Consider the following 11042-nt stretch of genomic DNA (forward strand, 5'->3'; position numbering starts at 1 on the left):
GGAGGCGGTTGCTGTTTAGCAGGTATAAAGTTTCAGTTATGTAAAATGAAAAAGTTTTAGAGACCTGCTGTATGGCACTGGGCCTGTACTTAACAAGAAAAAGAAAAAGAACATAATAAAACCCACAGACACTGTACCTAACTTTGTAAGATGTCCAGATTTCATTATATATGCTTCAGACGGATCTATGAATTGCATAAGAAAAAGTTCTACGTTATAGTGGAAGACCTTTGACACTCCTCCCCAATCACATCACTACCACCCACACTCAGAGTAACTGCGTCCTAACTGTGGAGTTCCTACGTCCCGTGTATATTTTTATATTTTCACTCTTTATCATGTATGTATGAATAATATATAACATTCTACCTTATGAATGAAATTACTTATAAATGTTATATTGTAAATATCATTCTGTAAATTATCTGTTTTAGTCAACATTATATTTTTGAGATTTATCAATGTTCATTCATTTTACTGAATAGAAAAACAAACTGTCCACATTATATGGACTTTACTACAATTAATTGATCCATTCTCCTGCATATGTGTATTTAAATTGTTTGTGTGTCTTCTACTATCATAATCTACCTTGCTGTGAACGTTCTAATGCACGACTCTCTGGGCACTTGCGGGATTTTCTGTAGGTTATCACCCAGCAGCCCAATTACCAGGTGGGAGGACGCAGGTCTTCAGCTAGACACTGCTAAACTGTCTTCCATCACGTTCTGCTAATTTACACCCCTACACTCAAAGTCGGAGAATTCCCAACGCCCTACCTCCCCATCCACATATAGTACTGTCAACTTCTACTTTTTTCCAGTCTGCTCATTATTTTAATTTTCATCTTTCTGCTTACCAGTGAGACTGGACATATTTTCATGCTTGTTGGTCTTTGGGGCCATGTCCTGTGAATTCCCTGTATTCTTTTGCCCATATTCTATGGGGTTGTTTGCTTTTTCTTACAAACTGAAAGAGTTCTTTATATATTCTGGATGACAATCCTTGATCAGCTATATATTTATTTACAAATGTTATCTCCTAGACTGTCACTTATCTTTGGACTTTTTATATTGCCTTTTATCATTGTTTTTATCTTTAATATTGCCAAATGAATGAAGTTTTTGTTTTGTGTTTTTGCCTTTTGTCTTTTGAGAGATCCTTCCCAATTCTAAGATCATAAATATCTTTTTCTATATATACTTTACATTTGTTTTAATTCTGCTTTTCACCTTTAGGTCTTTAATCCACCTTATGTTTGGCTATTGTGTAAGATGAAGATTTCGTTTTCTTTTTGCAATGCCTCCCTTGGCAGTACTGACCGAACCGTTCATCCCGTTCTCACCGATTCACAAGGCTGCCTCTGTCATGTGTCAACTTCCCACACGTGTGCACGTCTCTTCCTGAGTCCTCTATTCTGTTCCTTTGACCTGTTTGTTTATTATTACAGCTTTATAAAAAGCTCAAGTACCTGGTAAGTAAATCTTTCCACCTTGATTGGTCCTGATTATTCTTTGCCATTTTTTCTCCCATGTGAGTTTTTGATCAGTTTGTTAAATGTCTAAAAATTATTTATTGGATATTGTTTGGAACTTCAATGACTTCTTGGAATAATTTGAGAACACAGACATCTGCGTGCTGTTGAATCTTTCCACACGTGAACACTTTCATTGCCTCATCTACTCAAGTCTCCTTTTATGTTCTCCAATAACATTTTGAAATTTTTTCCATAAAGATCTTTCACAGCTTTTGTTAGATCTATTCATAGTTACTATACATTTTTTGTTGCCACTATAAAGGGTATATTTCTTAAAATATATTTTATACTGTCTGTTGCAATAGATAACAGGTTGACTTCCATATACATGCCATGTATCCAGCAATATGGCAAAACGTGCTCATTTATTTTAATCATTTTTCTGTAGATTCTCTTGGATTTTCTAGGTAAACAATCTTACCATCTACAGATAATTTCAGTTTTGCTTCCCCTTTAGAAATTCTTGCACCTCTTATTTTCTTTTAATATCTTATGGTGGTAGCTCAAGTAAAATATTGGATATAAAAATGATAGCAGATATTCTCAGATTTTCTTTACTTTAAAGAGACTTATTTTAATGTTTTACCAATCATGCTGCTGGCTATAAGTTTTGTGGTAGATGCTTTCTGTCAGGTTAAAGGGCCTTGTTTGCATTCCTAATTTCCTATGAGTTTGGGTTATGAATGAATGTAGCATATTAAACTGTTAATGTGGTGAATTGCATCAATAGATTTTCAAATGTAAAGCCAGTCATACATTCTTTCAATAGCTTAGATTTATCACAGTCTATTTATTTTTACAAATTGCTGGACTGTGTAAAATCTCTCAGGATTTTCATGTCTGTGTTTGTAAGGAAGGTGGCCTTTCCCTTCCCTGTACTGTCCTTGTCTGCTTTGTGTGAAAACAAAGTAGCCTGAGAAAATGAGTCAGAGTGCAGGCCCTCCTATTCTCTGGAACGTTCTGTGTGATATTGGGATAACAGTTCCTTACATGTTTGGTGGGATTTTCCTATAAAGCCATCTGGTCCTGGCATCTTGTGTGCGGTGCTACGCAGAGTTGATTTTTAAACTGCTGATTCCATTTCTTTAATAGTTAAAAATCTATTCAGATTCCTTTTGTTTTTGAGTTTTGCTCATTATGTTTTTAGAGGTAATTATTCATCTCCTTGTGTTTTTGTTGTTGCTGTTGTTGCTCTTAGTACTCTCTCATTTTTAGTCTCTATCCATAGTTATGTGCCTTGGTCATTCCTGGGGGGCTTACTGTGCCTCAGTCTTGTCTTTATCTTTCAAGCTATTTTGACTGTTTGTCTATTTTTTTTGTTACTTCATAGAACCAGTTGCCAGATTTGCTGATCCTCCCAATTTTATATTTGTTTTCTATTTCATCAGTTTTCCCTTTTATTTCTATTGCCTCCTTCCTTCTATATTCTTTGGTTTTACTTAGTTGTTTAAAATTTTATCTCTTCCCAAGTTTGCTGCTTTGCTCATTAAATTTAAGCATTTCATCTCCTCTAATTATAAATATTTATTTCCCTCCAAATATTGGTTTAGATGCATTCCAAAAGTTTTAATATATAATGTTTTATCACTCCATTCTAAACATACATACACACACACACACACACATATATATATACTGAGTGTATATGTACATAAGACATATATATATACACTAAGTGACTTTTAAACTTAACTTCATTATAATCAGACAATCATGTCTGTGTAATTGCTAATTGTTTGGATAATAAATACTTGCTTTGTGGTTAGCACATAGTTAATTGCCACAAATGTTCCATGCGTGCTTGAAAATAGTGTGTTTTTTTAGCTGGCCTTTAGATCAATCTGTGGATATTCCATAGTTTCCCTCATCCATTGAGTTGTTCACTAGCAATTAACCTCTATCTGAGAGCTCTGTTTTCTGAAGTTCTTGGGCTCATCTGCTAAATCCCATTACTGTGAGAATATGCTGAACTACACATGTATCCACAGAAAAGTTTCTTTGAGATCATCTTCTACAATTAAATTTTTCTACTGAACTCTTGTGAGGTATTAACAAAATTCCTCCTCTAAGCCACCCTTCCCTTCCCATCCACCTTCTGGACATTCCTGAACTTTCCATTCCTCTCACACGACACAAAGAATAGGGAGTGGGTTTTCTGCTGGAGGATTGTTTTTTGAAGTTTGGCTGAGAAGAGGGAACTGAGACCCACCGTGAGGTAGAAGATGTGGGAAGATTCCAGAGGCAGAGCTGCGCTCCAGGCGCCCGGGCCCTCGCCGTAGCTGTTTCAAAACATTTCAAGTCTAATGGTGAAACCGGCCAGGGATACTCAGAGAATTTTCAGGGTAATTCTGTTGACCGCTTGTAAAAATGCAGATGGAAAATAAACATCTGGAAAGACTATTTCCTCTCAAAAATAATGAAAGAGACACAAAATTTTAAAGTAAATTAACAGTTGGTTTAAACAATTAAAACGAGATAGCATTTTTCGCCTCTTAGATCAGCAAAAAGTGCAAAGTGGTAACATTTGAGGCTTTGCAGGGGTAGAAAACAAGTTGGTAGAACTACAAAAATGTCAAAAGTGTCTTAAAAAAATAGTTGGTAAAATTCAGTAACTCCCGTTCTAGGACATCAGTTCTAAGTGAAAGCTGTACTCTCATGCAAGGGGGACGTTATCATTGCCCATCTGCAGCCTGTTCTCTTCCGTGCTGGGCACACAAAGCAATACAAACCCATCTGCTTTGCAGGTAGATGGCTCCACGGGAGTGGCTCAGGCCAGCGGCTGTGAGCGGAAACACGTTTCACAGGGCGCAAGCACTCAAGGGTGGGTATAAGCCTCCGTGGACTCTGGGCTCTCCCACAGCAGCTCTGGAGTGTGGAGCGCAACGCTGGACCATCCTCGGCCTCGTCACAGAGAGGCTGTGTGAAATACAGCTAATAATGAACAACCCGAACATCTCAGCTGCTTAACACAAGGGTTTATTTCTTGTTCACTTACATGTTCAACAAAGGATGCTTATCAGCTTAAGCCTAGATGCTCCTAGCAACTACGCAAAGATTTATATCAGATGAGATTCATCGTAGCATTTCTCATAATAGTATAATTTTAACAACACCCTAAATGTCGAAAAGTCGGAGATGACCAAGTAAATTATGGCCCATGGTATAATACTGTAATAAGTATTTTACAATAAATAGAATTGATGTATTGAAGATCTTTAGCAGCAGTAGAGAAATTCTCACAATGAAATATTGAGGAAGAAAGACAGAATATTAAACTATTTGTACAGTATTAGCATATTTTTGTTTAAAATAATTGACATAAATGCAGAGGACAAAATGGAGCGCAAGCAGCACAGGGAGGTGAAGCAACATGAGACCAGTGATCACGGGCTGAAGTGGCCGGCAGGGAGCTTGCAGGGGGAGTGTGGGTGATGAGCAAAGAAATGCTATTTCATATTAATATGGAAAAAGTAAGTAAGGACTATTTCCAAAACCACAAGAGCAGCAAGTGAGAATAAGTAATGACTTGTTATGGAAGGCTGTTTATTGGGCAAGCATACCCATGACTTGTGAAATCATGGTACGGGGCATTGTGCCAATTTAGTCCTTTATTTTTCTTTGTTTTTACTGATAAGATCCTATTCTCAGGTTACAGACTGGTTGCGCATAGTTGAGGGAAAGAAATAGAGATGAGGTGACTATTTAAAGATGCAGGTGGATATCAGAAAGGATTCTTGTGACTTGCTAACCTTACAATCAAGTCCTGAGGTGTGGATTATTAGATATGCCATATAACACCACAGACAAGTTGAACTTGCCATCCCCAAAGTTTGAAAAATATGCCAAATCTTGACTGTCCAGAAACATTGTGTGTACTTAGGAAGGGTGTTGGCCTGCAGAAAAATAGAAATGTTTTGAAATTATCAGGGCCCATTCCAGGAAAAGTCAAGCAAGTGAAAGTGAGTTGGCTCAGTGTTTTTTTCAGAAATGACCATCAGACTGATCAAAGGACTTTCTTGTGTCTCAGCAACAAATTAAGAGTTCCAGTGATTCCAGCTGTTTCTTTTCTGGAGAAATCCCTAAGGCTAAGGAACACCTCTCTTATCTTTGTGGGTTTTTCCAAAGGTGACCACAGTGAAAGTCCATGTCCCAGCACAGTTTGGGCTGAAATGACTCCCACATAAACCTTTTCCGGAGTCTATAAAGGCTGTTGTCTGACATCTACAGCTTCTGAATGCCACCAACTGGAAGATTACTCATGTTCTCTTCCACTGCAGGAGTAGCAAGTGATACTCACTGTGAGTGCAAAGTAATTCTAGTAATTTTTAAGACAAGGATGACAATGTTTATAAGATAACTCCTTGAGGATATTTGAAAGAGAGTAAGCAAAGGGAATTGAGGAGTGTAAGAGCAATTGGAATCATTTATTAGCCTCAGGACATTGGAAATTAATAATCTGGAGCACCTGTCATCTGTTACTCATTTGGCAAATTTTTATTTGGTGCTTACTGTGTGCATTGTTCTGACCACTGGGGACAATATGGATCCCACAGTCATAAAGGCTACCCTCTAACGGGGGATACAGACATTTACAAACTGCAGTGATAGAGGAGGAAGGCCTCGGGGACCTGGGCAGGGAGGCAACCTCGAGCTGAGCCCTCAGGGATAAGCGAGAGCAAACAGAAGCTTGGGGAAGTCCAGCCAAGGATACAGCTGAACAAAGTCTGTCCCTGGCTTCTGGAAGAAGCTAATGGGTTATGGACAGGTTCTTGGGAAATGGGAAGTCAATAGTGATATATCCCTGAGACAGGCAATACTTCAGGGCTTCCCCACAGAAGCTCAGAGCTTTCGAGCCACAGGGGGCTGGGAGGAGACTTGCTCGCCTCACGTCTTTCAGATGATTCCTCAAAGAGCAATTGAGTGGCTGGTCCAATCAAGTGCACTGACTTGGTCTGTCAGGAAGCAGGACAGGTCTGCAGGGGAAAGCTGCCTTAGGAGTAACACCTGAGATGTGGGCGAGAAAGCAGGTTTCTAGAGAAGGAAAGGCTCACAGCGTGACGCAGGCTGACACCTCTGAACGGGAGGGGGAAAGAAAAGAGAAGGGTAGGAGAGCCTCACATGATCTTGCAGCCCAGGGAAAGCCCTAGCCAGGCCCACAGGAAGCTCCAGCACAAAGAGAGCCTCAGAGAAGTTCCGCATTGGGCAGAGATGACCAGACCCTATTGCCCTGTCACCTTCAGGCCTCGGTTGGGAACTGCCTGAGAAGAACATGGCCTCAGCTTAAATGTCACAGGGGAGCCCGAAGGTGCTGCTGCTGAAAGCTGTGGGCTAACTGCATTCCTTACGGCTGCACAGCTCAGTCTTTCTCAGAGGGAGAGCCAAACGGCACTCACCCACGCCCGCCACCCAGGGCCACGTGACTACACAACAGTGGAGATAAGAACAGGCCTTCACTTGCAGAATTTGGGGAACGAGTTAATTCAGAAAAAAATTTTAATTAAACAAGAATTTAGCATATGGTCCTTCGGGAGACAATTCTCCATGAGTCTTCCACAGCTCTGCGTGTATCAGGAATGAGGTGCTGACTGCCATTTGCTCTGGGCTATCTTTGTGAAAGGGCTCAGGAAATTTCACCCCAAAACATTGTAACAGAGGCAAAGACCTGAAAAAGGGTAAAATGTGTCTTTAAAACCTTCTCACTCTTTTGGGGAATTAAAACCTGCATTCCTGTCTGAGGCCAGTAGTCCGAGGGGCAGGAGAGTGTCTTCTTTCCTTTGTACCACAGGAGATGGCTCCACGGAATCGTCCAGATGGAGGTCCTGAGACTGTCTTCACTGGAGATGGAACGGATCAGAACCATCAACTACAGTTAAACAGCAGTAGCCTGAAGCTGAACCCCCGCCCCTTAAAAAGCTCTGTATTTCTGCTTATTGATAGAATGATGGCACTTCAGGACAAGAGTCTCCATCCTCCTCATTTGTTGGCAAATTAATAAACCTCCCTTTCCTTCTCCTTAAACCACTTGTCCTCGTTCTTCTCATGTGGCCTTGGGGACAAGTGCCAAACTTTCTGTAGCAATATGATTCCTTGGTATAAAGAGTATTTTGGATTAAAGGCCCCTAGAGGGCAACAGGACCTAGAAGGGGCTTTCCCTCTATCCGCATAAACCAGACAGACCCCTCAAAAAGAACAATCAATTTCCCTTCCCCTCCCTGTTATCTCAATATATTGCAGGAAAGAAAATCAAGAATGCAACCAGATGTGGCCCAAACAATTTTAAATATAATACCTGTCTCTCAGGTTAATTTAATTTTCCAAGAGAATCATTTACAAGTCAATCTGTTTCCCCATTGTTTCATCCTCCCTAACGACCATTTATGGCCCCTAAATAGAATTACCTATATTTTTGATCCCCCCTTCCCCTCTAAAAGAAGGGTATAAAAATTTCTGGACCCCACTGGGGTATTGGGTGACCACTGTGATTCTCCCCAGGTGCACAGTAAATAAACCTCTTTCTCTTATTAATCTGCCTTAATTGCAAGTTGATCTTTCAGCCAACTTTCCCCTCACCTCCACATTTATAAGGATTCTGGAAAGAAAAAAAAGAGTGTCTTCCTCTGAAAGGGCATGTTAATTGTTCAGTACAATATCGATAATGCCTCCTTGAAGAACAAAAGGCAGGCATCCTTACAGAAAGTTCGAGTTGCCTAAGCTTGGGCTTCTTCTCCTGTAATGCCACCTGCTGTACATTCAGGCATCACCATACCCTCCGCACGTCGCCCTGTGGAAACTGGGGCTCAGGAAACCAGCGCAAAAGTGCAGACTCTCTGGCTACTGTTACTGCCATCAGTAACAAACTGTCCTTTGTCTCTGCCAGCACCCAGAAAATTGTTGCAGGTTAACCTGTTAGCTTGCAAGTAGGATAAAATCTCAGAGCCTCACAGTGCTTGCAAAGTCAGACTTCCAGGAAGAGACATCTTGTATACATGCGAACGTCAGGGCAGAGAACGCACAGTAGGCTTTTCATCAAGACAGCCAGAGCATAAATGGTGAGAGGAAGCTCCTGTCCCCACGGAGGTGGGTTCCAAGAAGGGAAGGCTGCCTGGCAGGGCCTCTCCCCACCTTCCTGGTTAAAGGCCCCATTTCCCAAGTCACAGTGAGGGAAACAGAGGACTTGGGCCACCTCGATAACCTGACTAGCAATAACCAGTATTTATTTGATACAAGAATAGCGAAAGTCTGTCACAGGACCTCATCTCTGCAGTTATTTATAGGCTTCACCTGACAACCTAATGACATAGATCACATTTTAACGCTGCAAAGCTTTGGTCATAAGACACTCTATCACAAAGGTCAACATTTCCCCGGAGGGCATCTGTCGCCTCAGGAGCCGGTGGAGCACGCGTGTGCTTGGTAAGCACTTCCGGGTGCTTTCATCCAGCCCAGCTGCCCAAACAGCAGAGGGCAGCGAACCAGAGTGCAGCTTCCCTCAATGCTTAGCTCCGCCGCACGGCCCTTACCTCCCAGCCCTGCCCTGGTATTCCAGAACCCTCCGTGCTCCCTTTTCATCTTCCCTGCCGTTGGGCTCAATTCTCTCTGCTGACCCGGGCAGTGGTGGGCCTGACAGTTCAGCCCCGGAGACACTCCGCTGTAGCCCCTCCCGTTGGTTCTGGAGCGATGAAAGTTCTGGAGTTGGTTCTGCGTGTGAAAACACTTGGCTTTAAGCACTGGTGCGTCGAGGATTCCGTCGTACAGTTCAGCCCGGCAGGCGCCGAGCCCAGCCCTGCCTCCTCGCAGACGCCGCTGCCCCCGCGGCTTCCCCTTCCCGGCCCAGGACGGGGTGGCCCCGGCCGGCCTGCCACCTGCAGCACATCCCCCCCAGCCCGAGCCTGCCCGGCTCACCTCTCTATCCCAGAAACGGGACCAGAAAGGGGCAAAGCAAGGATGTCCATTTAAAAGGCCTCTTCTGTTAGGTGTGTGTCAGGAAGGGCGGCCCCCAGGAGATCTGGGAATCTTGGTATCCAGCACTCGGCCCCCAAATCAGAAAAGCAAGTAACAACAACGTTTGCCTAACCCTTAATGATGTGTGATTTCATAGACTTGCTTTTACATAAATACCATATTTTTAATTAATTTTTTAATTTTTAGATAATTGTAGACTCGCATGCAGTTACTTTTACCCACTTCCCCAGTGGTAACATCCTGGTAAAACTATAACATGATTTCGGTAGGGATATTGATATTGATACGATCCACCTAGCATATTCCGGTTTGTCCAGTTGTACATATACAGGTAGGGGTGTGTGTGTGTGTGTGTGTGTGTGTGTGTGTGTGTGTGTGTATTTAGCTCTATACAATTTTCTGACATGTGTAGCTTGATATAGTCGCCACCACAATCAAGATACCAAACGTTTCCATCACCCCGCATCCTTCCTGTTGCCCTTTTATTGCCACGTTCACCACTCTCCCTCCCCAAATTAATTTAATAACATTTTATTTTAAGAGTAAAAAATGTTGGTGGGAATGTGAAATGGCACATCCACTCTGAAACGTAATTTAGTCATCTCTTGTAACACTAAATATGCAGCCCCATATAACCCAGCAGTTACGTTCTTGAGCATTTATCCCAGAAAAATACACCCTTATGTTCACACACAAACTTGCACATGAGTGATCATGGCAGCTTTATTAGCAATCGTTGAAAACAACCCAGATGTCCTTCCGCGGGCGCACGGTTACACACGCTGTGGCACACCCATGCCACGGAGTGCGACTCAGCAATCAGAAGGACTGAGCTACTGGAACATAAAACCAATTGGATGAATCTCAAAGGAATTAGTCTCAGTGAAAAAAGCCAGTCCCAAAAGGTTACATACTGTATGATCCCACATATTGTCATTCTTGAGATGACAGGATTTGGAAAAGGACACGGGCAATTGCAGGTGCTCCCTCTCACGGCCCTGGGGAGGGGCCGGCACTGCTGTTGCAGCAGTCAGCTATGAGCCCCTCAAGGAGCCTGGGGTCTGCAAGAGCATTTCGTTTACCCTTAGACTGCTTCCCCCAATCACTTAGAAACTGCTTAGTTCAAGTCTAGCCTGGGTAAGACACTCAAGGATGTGCAAAGAAATACAAGATCCAGCTGAGGCAGTTTGTATCGTGTGACGAACTTGGATTAAACACGATGGAGCTGGAATTATCTTTCCAGAACCCCCTTTCACGTACATGCAGCAGACACTTGGCCTGTAGGTGGCACATCCCATAGGCTTTCCACCAGCTCCCTGTGCTCAGACTGCCCCCCAACCCCGCCCCTAGCTGCTGCCACTGCCCTGTGGGATCTGAGCCCTGGAACGACTCCATTCCACGTCCTGCATCGGGCTTCTGTTCTCCCAGTGGGACTCCACCTTGAAAAGCTCATTAGAACGATGACTCCCAAGACAGCCAGCAGACCACACAGGATGGGACGCGTGGCAGGAAGACTTCTGAGGGCAGGAGGTGTGAATCACAG

The sequence above is a fragment of the Propithecus coquereli genome, unplaced genomic scaffold (genome assembly GCF_000956105.1).
Source record: "Propithecus coquereli isolate 6110/MARCELLA unplaced genomic scaffold, Pcoq_1.0 Scaffold423, whole genome shotgun sequence".
Taxonomy (NCBI): domain Eukaryota; kingdom Metazoa; phylum Chordata; class Mammalia; order Primates; family Indriidae; genus Propithecus; species Propithecus coquereli.